Consider the following 13,394-nt stretch of genomic DNA (forward strand, 5'->3'; position numbering starts at 1 on the left):
TTATAAATGAAACAAGAACCCAACTCTATTTTCACACATCAAAATTAATGTCCACTTATTTGGTCATAGTTTCAAAACTATTTTTTTATCTTTGCAGCATATTGATTAATCCAAAAATTGAAAATTACTTAAAAAGAGAAATCTTTCTTGGTATGGAAAAAAACAGCTGTAGCAAAATTTTTAAATATATATGGCAGGGGGCAGAGGAACAGCCATTTATTACCTGGTCCTGTTGTTCTTTTAGAACAAATATCAATACCCGCATTACTGTACAAATTGATTTGCTAATTGTCAATTCTATTTTTTTTCCAACACAAGAGGTCAAAGTATTGTAATTGACATATAATCTTTCATTTAATAAAACTGCTGGTTTATGTTAGATCTTGATATTAAAGCTCGGACTTTTGGGTTTGGAGTACTTTCTGCTGTTCCCTTTTTCCACTTGTTTTAATTGAAAATATTTAATTATCATTTCTAGCACTTTCACACTTAAATAAGGAATGTAACTGATCCATAATTTTACAGTGCAAAGGTAAATAAGAGAAACTAATCAAATTAAAAACCTAAAGACTTAAGACTTTTCAAAGGTGGTCTCATAATAATGTGTCAAATATTTTTGGTGGATTTTCCGCAAGTCTGAAGAATTTATTAACAGATAAATTAGATATATAATACTATTTTAATACTGCCTATGTAAAAGTCTCATTGTAGAGACTGGCATGGAACTATATGCCAGATATTTCCTTCCATGTATTCCCACATTGCATGTATGTGGTGGTTTGACTTTGGCTAAATGCTCCCAGCATAAACCACAGCACCGTGAGGGCTGCTACAGGGGAAAATCAATTCCAGCTCAGCCAGACCCAGTACAATATAGCATATTCAGAAACTTATATTTAAGTTAAAATTATTGCAGAACAAATGCAAATCATTAAGACATAAAAGAAACTATGATTAATTCCCCTCTAGATGGTAACACCATCTACGCTTTACAAAATCATGGAAATATGAACACAGACGGAATGATTAGCATAACTAAAACTGAAAAGAAAAAACATCTCATTATTGCAAGTCCTCCATGAACATTTCCAGTCTGAGTTCAAAAGTTTTGTGGATCTGCTGTGGTTCCTATTATGCAACTCTGAGGCAGTTACATCTTAACCAGAGCATACATAGATACATTCCTACTACATTTGCATTGCAAGATGAAAATTTTTTACATATGTGTATCATTCTGACTTTCTTTTTTTCAGATTAGTGTAGTACTTTCCAAATAAAAATAATCTTAGAAATCATCCCAGTTAAGGAACTCCCTAAAATATTTCATACTTGAAATTTCATGTATGCTGGGGGATTGTCTGCCAGTGAACAATTTACATGTATTTATTGTATATATTTACTTTAATGTATAATACCAAGCATTTGTTAAGCCCTTGTCTGAACTGGATGGGCCTTGCAACTTTGGGACAGATAAAGAAGAAATAATTAAAAATGCTTCTGTAATTTATATTGCTGGCAAGAATGTGTCACTCGAGTTACAGACGAATTCAGAGCTGACACTGAGAAAACGGTATTCAAATAATTCATGACTAAGTGTTCACTGAGAGGCAAAGTATAGATCAGGGAATAGCAAAGGAAGTTGTTGGTGGTCAGTTTCAATCTGAGCTAGACAGGAAGAACAAGAATTTTAACCTGAAAAAAGGTTTTGCAGGTCAATAGACAGAGAAGTCAATAGACATCCAAGTACAATCAAGGAGAAAGCTGGCCTTCCTTGAAAAAAATAGGTAGGAAATACCAAATGAAGGTTAGTTTAGAGGACAGAATACTGATAGAAATAATTCTCAGGACAGAGAACTGGACAATGAAGATTTAGGAACTGAGTGCATGAAGAGAAAACCCTTGATATACAGTCACATGTGGAACTGAATTTTGAAGGAAAGACTAAGATAAATGTAGATGCACATTTATGTTGCAGAAAACAGAGAAAGGGCTAGCATAACAGATAAAGTTACAGCCAATAAATATAAAAGCTGATACACTCCAAGAGTGTAATATTTTTTTATTATTTTAATTTTTTTTTTTTTTTTAAGCAAGCAATTTGATTGGCCAGAGAATAGTTTATAGAAAGCTTTGTAAGGAATTACCCTAGGTAATTAGGAAACCAGCTGAAATACATTTTTCCCAAAGGATGGTGCTAAAGAGGCTCTATGTATTCTGGATTAACTATCTGACCATTGTAACTGTAATCACACAAAATCACACCCCATAATTTTGAGGTTTGTAGAGTAGAAGATTCAAACACTTGAAAGACATCTTTTCACCAGTTCATAAGAATCTAAATCTTTTCATGGTCTTTTATTGGATGTTTCAATTACTTAGAAAAAAGTTTATATTTATCCGCAAAAAAACAGTCATGAAGAGCCTCAAACTAGAAAAGGGACTGCATGTGGATCATGAGAACACAAGGACAGCCACATATGGAAACTACAAGCCATGTCCCAGGCTACATTTTGGCTTTTTTTGTTTGAAATAACAACATACAGAAAACTGACAACCTCAATAGCCATATCTCAATATTTCTTAGTAAAAAATATTTATTTCCTGCTGCAGATGGGGATTCCCAAATGGTTAATCTGGCACACCATATGTTACAAAATGTATTACAAATACACATTTAGTACTGAATAGCACTGCACACCCTTAGAAGCTTTTCAGATAACCTGGCAGGCTGTCTCTAAGGTTTGTCCAGTTGGTGATTGACAGTGGACCTTAGCTGGTGAACTACATTGTATGCCATCTTTTTTTGTTGTTTTTAATATATGTTACTAGAATGGTGGAAAAAACAAAACACAGTACAATAGGAAGGTCATTAGAAGAAGATCTCTCTTTAGAGCTACTTACAAATAGAAATTGTTTCCGTGTGAAGGTTTTTTTCTGAACAGTTAAAAATATTATATTGTATTAGGGTATCTTTATAATAAAAACAAACCTCCAAAATGTCCGACCTGGACTGGGAAAAACTATTAGCTAATAAAGATGATTAAAAAATAACATGGTACATTAATATAATTTAAATATTAAAGGCCTCTCCTTTAGGAGATTAAATAACAGTCAGTTATAATGATGTGCTGTCCTCTGACTTTGATAAAGAACTGAAAGAGTCACTGGCACCAAAAAAAGGGAATATATTAGAATAAAGAAATAGTCTTGTCCCTAAAGCAACTCTGTCTCAGAAAAGTTGCTGTCTATAATGTTCCACCTGACTGACTTTCTTCCAAAGAAAGATCATTCACCTTCAAGGGATTCAGTGTTATAAAAGGGACAGATGAAATTTCAAGTCAGTGAGGTTTTTAATGACAAAATCCATAGGAAGATAAGCTATTTACACTTTATGAGGAAAAAAGAACAGCAAATAAAGAAAGATCCTTCTTTTGTCCTCATTTGCAGTCATTATGCTGTATGTCTGATGACTGGGGCTGCAAAACCTCAAGGACAAGACTCGCAGGAAGCCTCTACAGAGAGGTGGGAAGGTTAACTCCAACAGTCTCCCACTCTGCCTGTCACAGCAATACAAGGCTTCCTAACTGCTTTGCAGTGACTTTGTTGCTCTTAAAATGGCTAAGCATGACTTTGTGCATTATTTCAGGCTTTCCTCCTTCTCCCTGATAAAACTGATATCTAGGTGAATGAAATATCCTGTGCCTCAACAAGGTATCTGCTAGACATCAACTTGCCTTCTTGAGCCTCGGGGTGTTGTCTCCACAGAGTGAACAAAGTGCCTCAGGCTTTGCTGTTTTGCTTTTACAGCAGCATTTCTGCTTTCAGTTTCACAGACTGTAGCTGGCTGCTTTTGTTATTTCCTTCATACTCCCACTGAGTTTGGTATTATTTTAAAGTATATTTACATGCATCTTCTGAAGAGCAGGATATTTCATTTAAGATTTCTTTATACTTTTTTTTTTGTTTTTTTTTTTCTGGATATACTGTAAGCTGCTTCTCTAATATACTTGTGACAGGGTCTTCTCATTCTTGTTCCCAGTACAGTATCCCTTCCAGAAAAAAAAAAAAAAGGATGCTATGCTAAACTGAAAAGTACTTCCTCACTGAGACTACTGGACACAAAGCAATCTCTAAAGTTCTCTTTGGTGCTTTTAGCTGTGCAAACACTTGGGTTTCTCAAAATGTTTTCATTAATACTGCTGCTGGAGTACATTACTGCATACACCATTTTATAGGACTGTAAAGTGTGCTTCTGGAAGTACATATGCTTGCTAAGGCAAAGCAAGGGGTTTGCTTGGCATTGTATAAATTTAAAAACATGCGAGAAGCACTTCAGCTGTTAAGTCCAGCAGCAGCTTTTATGTATGTGTATACAGTTTGTAGAGAAGCGGGTAAGTGATGTTGAGAGAAATCTCTTTTTTAGGCAGAAATAGTATTTGAAGTTATTGATATTGCCTTCATTCCTCAGTGACTATTATTTATTTCCTCAGTTTTGATGGCCAAATTATGACTTCCCTGGGCAGATATGATGAGGTAGAATGTTCCTTACTGTTCTCCTTATAACAAGCACAGTGCTTAGGGTTCCATATGGAAGAATATTTTTTCTGTAGATTAAATTTCACTTATAATCTCATTTTCTGGCTCTTACAAACTCCCACCCAGTCAGATCTCCAAAACAGATATTTGAAATATTATTTTTGTTGTTAACTGTAGTTTAGGACAGTGAAGTCTATTGCTCTTCACATGGGTTGCTGTAGTCAGTCCCTTCCTGATAACTGTTCTTAAAATGAGGCTGTGGAAGTGAGGCGTCCTATGAGATGGATGATCTTCTTTTCCTGCTTACAGTAGCAGCTGTTGCTTTGTAGTCTGACTTCCTTTGTATCTCCTTGGTATTTATGTCCAACCCAGCTATAGGTGAGAGTGCAGCACAAGCTTCTGATATTTGCCCTAGAGATTTTTGACTTTTATAAAGCAGAACACAAATGCAAAAAGATGCAGTCACTGGTATGACATGGAGTTTTAAAAAAAGAAATCAGAAAGTCATTAAAACTGCAGCAAATAAATGTATTGGTGGCATAAGAAAACGTCAGAAAATATAAATGAAACATAATGTTGTTATCAAAGTCATATTGCTTTTGCCCATCTCCCTCTATCTTTTTGTTTCAGAACGAACTTGTTCAAAATCCTCATACAATTTTGCAACACTATACAAAATGCTAATAAATAAGCCAGTAACTGCAACAACTAGTACAATGTAAAGAAAGAACAGAGTTTCCAGAGAGATGTTTGTAGATAATATAGTATTTCTCAATATGACCTCAGACATCTGTGACTTCTTTATTAAAACGTGAATCTGTGATTAAAGATGGTTTCTTGACTTCAAAAGCTGATTCTAAGGCCCCTGTGAAGCCACTCTGTTTTATATCCTCATTATATTGCACATTTATGATTTTTGTAGCTTGTTATATATCAGGTGTATCCAATACACAGCAAGTAACATAATCCTGTGAGTTTTCCATTTAGTGTGAATTACAGAACATCTTTGGACCAAAGGACAAGTCCATATTTGCTATTCTTCTCTTCTTAACCTTTCCCATACTTCCATGTGGTTTGAAACATCTAACTCTTTAGAAGTAATACACACATAGACACCATGAACATTAAGATCATCTCTCAGATATTAGGAAAAGCAAATTAGTATTGAATTATTTGGGCATTTTTTTCCTTTAACGACTGATTTTTACTTTTTTTTTTTTGCATTGATGTGTAAAACATTAACAACTGTAATATGTAATTATTATAAAAATCAGTGATATATCTACACCCTTAGGGTTTTTGACAGATCTGTGGTTGTTTTGCCAATTATCAGGCCTAGCATAAAGGACACAGCCAGCATAAGGATGAACCAATAACCAAATTGTATTTGATACAAAAGGGTCAGTACATGGGTGAGTGCTGGGGGTACAAACAAGTCAGATTATACATAATCAACATCAATCCCACCGATCCCAACAGCACCACCACATGACCAACAAGGGGTGCAATAAATGGTGAAATGCAGTCTCCCAGAAAAGGGACAGGAGACAACCGAGTCAACAAACCAAACACATCAGACCAAGGAAGCCACACACTGAATCTCTACACAGCCCACGTTTACAAAAGCCAGACCTGACTGGAGCCCAGTGCCAGGGAGGCAGGAGGTCCTTCCCCAACAGGGAACTCTGCACAGGGCACCCACCTCACAGACAGACACTGCCCCTTCTGCCAGGGGTCCCAGCTTTTATCCCTCAGTGGGACACCTGACCTTTGCTTACTGAATGCAGACACCTGGGGCTCCTTTACCTCATGGCTCTCCCTGCCAGGCCGGCCGCTCCCTGGAGGGAAGCCTAAAGGCAAACTCACCCCCCTTTGGGAAGGGCTGTGGGAATCACCCATATGTCAGCCTTAATCTGGGGCTTGGGGTTGAAACCCCAGCATTTCAGTGGTGTTTCCTAAAGCCTAGGTTTTCTGAAAATATCAAACCCAAACACATTTTGCAAGAATGGCTGAAGGACATTCTCTGGAGATGGATGCTCATATTGCTGATTTACTATAGTGATATTATGGCACTAGTAGGATAGTAAATGGCACACCTTTCAGGATGTTTGTATGAAAAGCAAGCATGTCACAAAACATAATACATACATGTATAACTAGAGCTAGACCATTAGCCTCAAGGGTTGCAGCCACTGGAGTTGTGCAAGCAATACAAAACAAATATTTTGAAATAAAAATTGTATAATTAAAAAGGTGTTCTGATTAGTTTAAACCTAGCTATTTTTTTTTTTAAATGTTCTTGTCTTTGTCCATTAGCATGTCTTTCTGAGATTTTTCATGTGAAAATAAAGTAGTAATATTATTTCTTAGTGAGTTCTATTGTTTTATTTTTCCTGTTTCTGAAATTTGTTTTGTCATTTCAAATTTTGCTATGTCTTGTAGAAATACATTTAATATATCAAAAAATTGTGTAATTTTTATTTCAGATGAGTCCTGAAAATGGTTAATAGTATCTTACCACATTATAATTTAGAAAGTCCTTTTAATGTACAAAATAGTGTAGTTATAACATGAAAAGCATATTTAATTTTATACAAGTATTATTTGAATAAATTTATTTTTAGGATCAGTATTTCTAAATAATATAAAATGTAGACTTTAGTAGATACTTTAAAAAATTTACACTTTTTTTTTTTTTGTCAGTGCAAATATGGGTTTGATGCTTGATCTAGTTTTGAAATCATAGCATTGAACTGATAATGGCCATGGCTTGAAAGGACAATAATACTTTAAGCATCTTTTTAAGCATATTTGGGTCACAGCTGCCTCAAAAGTATTTATGAAATGATATAGCTTGAAGAAGAGTTTTTATGGTATCCATTCACTTGGTTTCATACTTTCCCAGAAGACAGAATCATGTACAAATTCAAGGAAGTGCAAATGCAAACATTAAAACTGAAGCTCTGGATTGCTTACATCTATTTTAAGACATGTTAAGTAGAGAATTAAATACCAGACTATTTTATTCCACAGAGTTAATCTCCACTTCCATTAAAATCTTTGTCACAAGATGAAATAATTTTATACAATTTTCTTTTCTCATTACACTCCTTGACATGAATATAGTCATATGTCCTTTTCCAAATGAGCAGATACTTTCAGAATTTAGAATAATTCTGCCTCTGATGCTCATACACAGTAACTTCAGAACACTTTAAAAGAATTACAGTTGCATCCAAATCACCATGCAGCTGACAAGATATTTTTATATGTCCACAGAATACGTCAGAGATTTCCTTTTCATTTTGGTGATTACCACTGCTCCAATTCTGATACTAAGGTGAATACTACCATCTGATGACCACATGTGCCTTCAGACATTTTCATTATGTTTCAGTGCTTGGTCATTGCCTGCTTCTGGAAACAGATTTATCCTCAAGAACCAATGTCATGACTTGACAATCTCAAGTAAACAGAATGGATTTATACATTTTCAGTGTTCCAACGAGAGAACATTATGTGCTCACTTTGTTACCATTACTGTTTTGTTACTGTTTCATGTTTTCCAGCATTGCAATGTCACTGTTCTAGTACTGTTATTTCTTTTGGTAATAAGTAGTTGGCCAAAAGTCAAGCCACATAAATTGGATTCAGTTATCAGAGAAAATGGTGCTCAAGCCCATTGTTTTGTTTTGTTTTCTTTTGTCATTGCTGTTGATGTTGTAATCCTGTTTATTTAAAAGTCATGTACAAAGTCATGGTACTCAGAACACAGCATGAATCAAAGAGGGGGTAACTGTTGTCAATACTAGAGGAGAAAGAGAAGTGCCATTTTTCAATAACAATTAGGTTAAAAACACTCTCTCAGAACTACATTTTTTGTCTGGGTGTTTTTCTGTATCTTCTATCCCTCGTGCAGCCTTTTTTTACAATCAGTGCATGACCAGCGAGACCACAGAATCACAAATGGACATATGTTATCATAAATCTTACTCCAACCTCCTGCTCAAAACCCTGGGATATCTTCAAGGCTAGAGCATGCTGCTCAGGGCCTTTTCCAGACAAGTGCTGAAACTCTCTGAAGACAGTGCTTCCCCAGCCTCTCTAGACAACCTCCTATGAGGCTTAACCCCTCTTCTGGTGAAACATCCTTCCCTATCCTGTAACTGCTATTTCTTTTACTGCAGCAATGTGACCTTGTCTTCATCTTTTGCTGTGCACTTCTGGTAAGGGTCTAGCCCCATCTTCTCTGTAATTCCCTTCTAGGCGGTAGAAGCTTATTGCCTCACCAGGCTAAGCATATCCAGTTCGCTTTTTTTCTTATTTTATGTAATGTGTTACTATTTCCTAACCATTTTGTTCCTCCATTAGGTTCTCTCTATTTGCAATCTCTCTCTTTCTCTAGAAGAGCTGGAAGAGCAGAACGATGTAATCCAAAAGTGGCCAGTTCAGGGGGAATAATAACCTCTCTGGACCCACTGCTATGTTTTTGTTCATACAGCCTTCATCACCTCAAGGGCATGCTGCAGACTCATAATTCACTGCCTACTAGGATCACCAGGTCCTTTCCTGCAGATCTGCTCCCAAGCCAGCCATTCCACATTTCTCTATCTATTTGTGCCTCACCTGAGGCACCTTGATCAGTGGCAAATGCCCATGTTTTAGGAAGTAGCCCCTGAAGCTGAGACAATCTGACTTGACAGACAGGTGTAATTTTTGCCTACTGGTTTTATCCTAAAAACATTTCACTCCAAATCAATAAAATCAACTTTTAAATCATAGCCTGTTCCCAAACTACCTGTTAAAATCTGACACTAATAATCTTTAGTCTCCAAGGTTGTTGCCCTTTCTTCAGGAAGCTTAACCTTTTTCTTCCTATTCACTCAAACTCAGTTGTGGAAATTCCCACTTTCCAAAATGGATAGATCTAACTGCCACCAGTTTCACCTCTGACTCAAATTCCTGCTCCTTGGACCAGCTCTCAGAGACAAATGATATATTTTTGACCACAAAAAAATCTCCTTCTCTCACTTCAGGTAGAAGGTGAAGAATGGGAATTTCAGCCACTTGTTTCAGTATGTTTAATAGATGTCCTTCTGATGAGGGACTCTAGACTGTTAGCATGGGAATACCCTGAATAGACTTTAATTATTCACCCAAGACAATAAGGAAATAAATAAGTAAACAAATTACAGATAACACAACCTTTATTATTGACATCTTTTTGTAGTGTCAACCCAAAACAGTGTCTCTTTCAAAGTTGTCCTGTCACGTCCCGCTCAGATGAGGGAGACAAGTGACTCAGATTCATGAATCCCCAACAGAGTGGACAATGGTGAGACAAGTCTCAAAGGCCAAACATTTATTAAATACCCACAATGTACTAATTGGGTACGCGATAATTAGCTACGTATATAACGAGTTGTGGCAAGCAATACAGTATGCCTTGCATTTCTTAAAGGTAGTGAGGGAAAAGGGCTAAAAGGAGATAGGTGGAGAGAATAGAGGAATAGAGATCGCCAGTCTGGATCTCTGTGTCGATCCCACCAGCCAGGGTTCCAGAAAGCATCCATCTTTTTAACTCCACTTCACTATCCACCCCAAACCCCTTTCTTCCCCCCCCTTGATTTATACATGCCTTATCATCTTTGACCTCCACACTATGCACCCCATGACTATAGTTTCATTACTTGTGAGTATTTGAGACATTCCTCAGCTTGGAGGGCCACCACTCCTCCTGCTAACCTTCGTCTCTTTCTCAGGCTGTTTTTCTCACTCCTTGTTTCTTGCAGGCCTGTTTCTTTCAGGGCCTGTTTTTACAAATCATTTCTCACACCTTACTATACCCAGTGTTGAAGGTGAGTTTTTCCCTGCCCAGTTTTTTTTCAGCTGTCAAGATGAAACTTCTTATATTGTGATACTGAAGACAGATTATCTCTTTTTTCTCCGTGAACATCTAAGAAAATACTGTCTTGAAAAAATTAGCAGTTCTTTTTACAACTTTGTAAAATCTCATTTTCAATACTTATGTTGAGTGTTCAGGGACATGACAGGTCTTACAAGAAAATAGGGAAAGATATAGTTGATGCCCCAATGAGGAGCTTTCTCCAATTGGATGATTTTTTTAATCTTATTTTTTTTCAATGTGAGCACCACATTTCCTTAATCAGCTTTCTATGGTTTACCTGCATTTTGCCTAGGTAAAATATAAACTATTCTGCTGTTGGTTAAGGTATTTGTGAACTTCAAATGGGGAATGGTTTTACAGACACAACAGTTCCAGAATTTTTTGCAGTGTAGCTGGTTTATCACTATGCTTTTTATACTTTAATTTACCCTATTACTTTTACAGTATTTCTCATATTGACTTCAAGATTTACCACTGTGACTAAATAAGCATTTGCTGTAACTAAAGAAGGTTTCACAGTTTCACTGATGTATTCAAGTTCAGTCATGTCTGAGAGAGTTCTGCCTTACATAACTGCATGCACTTGTTGAATTCCTAGTTTCCTGGAAGCTCAAACATAACAGATTCACAAGAGTACAAAATAGGAAATTATATCTCATAGAAATATTTCATTGATTGAGACCAGGAGATAATCTGAACCTGAAGGTGATAGTTTACATTATTTCTACACTACGTGCTCCTGTTGTCATTAAAAAAAAAAAAAAAAAAAAAAAAAGTCACCCTGAAGATTTACACAGCAGTGAAAAATTAACATTGTTTTTATATAGCATTATGTCAGATTCTGCCTCTGTACTGAATCCATAGTAATTAAAAGAAAAAATTTCTTAGAAGCAAATCACATTTACTGGCTCTTCAGATTCACAAGTATGCTTCCAATTCCATGTTCTACATTTGTTTCCAAAATCTCAGCCTTCCATATATTCAGTATCTTCCTACTCTTTACATGTATGCCTCTTCAGTATCCGTTTATTCTTTAGCTAGAAGATGATCGCTGCGATGATGGACTCTGGATTATACTTTCTAATATGTGTTGCACCGTAATCAAACTGTTGAAAATAAAACTCAACCAATTGAATACAAATTTTGACTAAGCAATGCCATAGTCAGTCTTTGGTAACCTGTAGGGTTTTTTATGTGAGGGAGCTGTAATATCAGTTCTTAGCTATAAAAATAAGGAACTCATCATAAGCCTTTAAATAAATTAATACTTTGAAAATATTGACTTCTGAAATTGTTAAGGATTTGAGGAATATTTCTGTAGGAGATAATTATAATGAGAGGCCAGAAACATTTGAATATGTTTCAGAGAGCAGTTATTCCTTCACACACTTAAGTTACTTCCCTCATTCTGATTATTTATGGAAGAAAAATTTGTTTCTTTAAACTATTCATGACTAATAGAAATTCCACACAATTCTCAGTTACTTGAAGGGAAACAATGCCTTTTGATCTTTTCCCCCTCTATACAGTCAATGCATGCAATTTAAAATAATGAAGCAAAAAGGCATGTCTCTCAAAGAACACACTATGACAGCCATAAGAATACCAATTTCTTAACTCTATTTAATATTACAAAGTATTCTAGCAGGTATTTACAGCAGAAACAGTAAAAAAAATGAAATCTAATTTAAATTGAATTAACTATAGCAGGATGACATTGTAATACATGGAAGTGACAATCTGAGAAAAAAAAAATAGAGAAAAGTTTGTAGAAATTAATCCAAAAATTAAATCCTCTATTTCTCTGTGCTCTTTAAAAATAAAGAACATGTGTAAATATTATTGTTATCTGTTTAAGCAAAATACTTAATTAAATAAAATAAAATTCGAACCAGAGGACAAGAGAACAGAAAATCTATTAAATCACAGGTCTTTTTATTCTTTTAAATCAGTATTATGCAAAAAACCCAAACACTGTAGTTTGGTAAATCACACAGTGAAATCTGTATGTAAATTACTGCCTAAAACATACTATTTTTGACTACACTATTTCCATTACTTTTCAGCTTACGAATGAGGTCTGTAATGCTAATGTACCAATAAAAGTGTCTTCTCAACATGTCTAACAGAAAGTGAACTCAAAATACTTTCCCCTCCATCATCACAAGTAATATAATTAATTGCTTGACAGTGACTTTGGTCATCTTTTTACGAGCATTTAGTTCCTGGGTAGATATGGACCCTCTTGTCATGAAATCTTGACATCCATTTAACTAATACTGTTCCACTTCTGCTTTCTCAGCTACTTAACATTTTTTGTCATACAAATGGAGGTTTAGAGAAAAGACTAAAATCCAAGCCACAGTGACAGAGTGAAAAAATCCCAAAATCTCATAAAAGAACACTCCCTTTAACTGATATGACAATATATTTTTCTTATTTTGTACAAGAAGATCTCTAAGAATGTTCTCAGCTTGTAGCCTAATATTTTTCTATGCAAGCATGTATCTGGGAGCAGCAGCAAGGTTCCTGCTATTTTAGCAGTTTCTGTGATGCGGCAAATAGACAAGACAGTAATTTGCTGCAATACGATGCAACACACTGCATCAGCAGGGAGCATCCCTATGATCTGCAATGTACATGCACAGCTCAGTCTGAGGCCTATCACAGATTTCTGTCACATTGCAGCTTTGCTGAGACATGCATAGTTGTCTGCAGTTGTTATCTTTGTTCATTAATGTCTGCTTGTTACTATAGTCACAATGTTAATAAAGAATGATCAAATGGAATCCAGGGCTGCTCTTGATTTTGCAAATTTAATCTGATTTCTCCAGAACCACCGAATGCAAGCTAAGACAGTGAAAGCGTCAGTTCTGTCCAATGTTGCATTACCATTTACTTTTTCAAAATTTAAAAAAATAACCAGAAGAAGTTACACATGAAAGAATAC

Source organism: Athene noctua, chromosome 3, assembly GCF_965140245.1.
Source record: "Athene noctua chromosome 3, bAthNoc1.hap1.1, whole genome shotgun sequence".
NCBI lineage: Eukaryota > Metazoa > Chordata > Aves > Strigiformes > Strigidae > Athene > Athene noctua.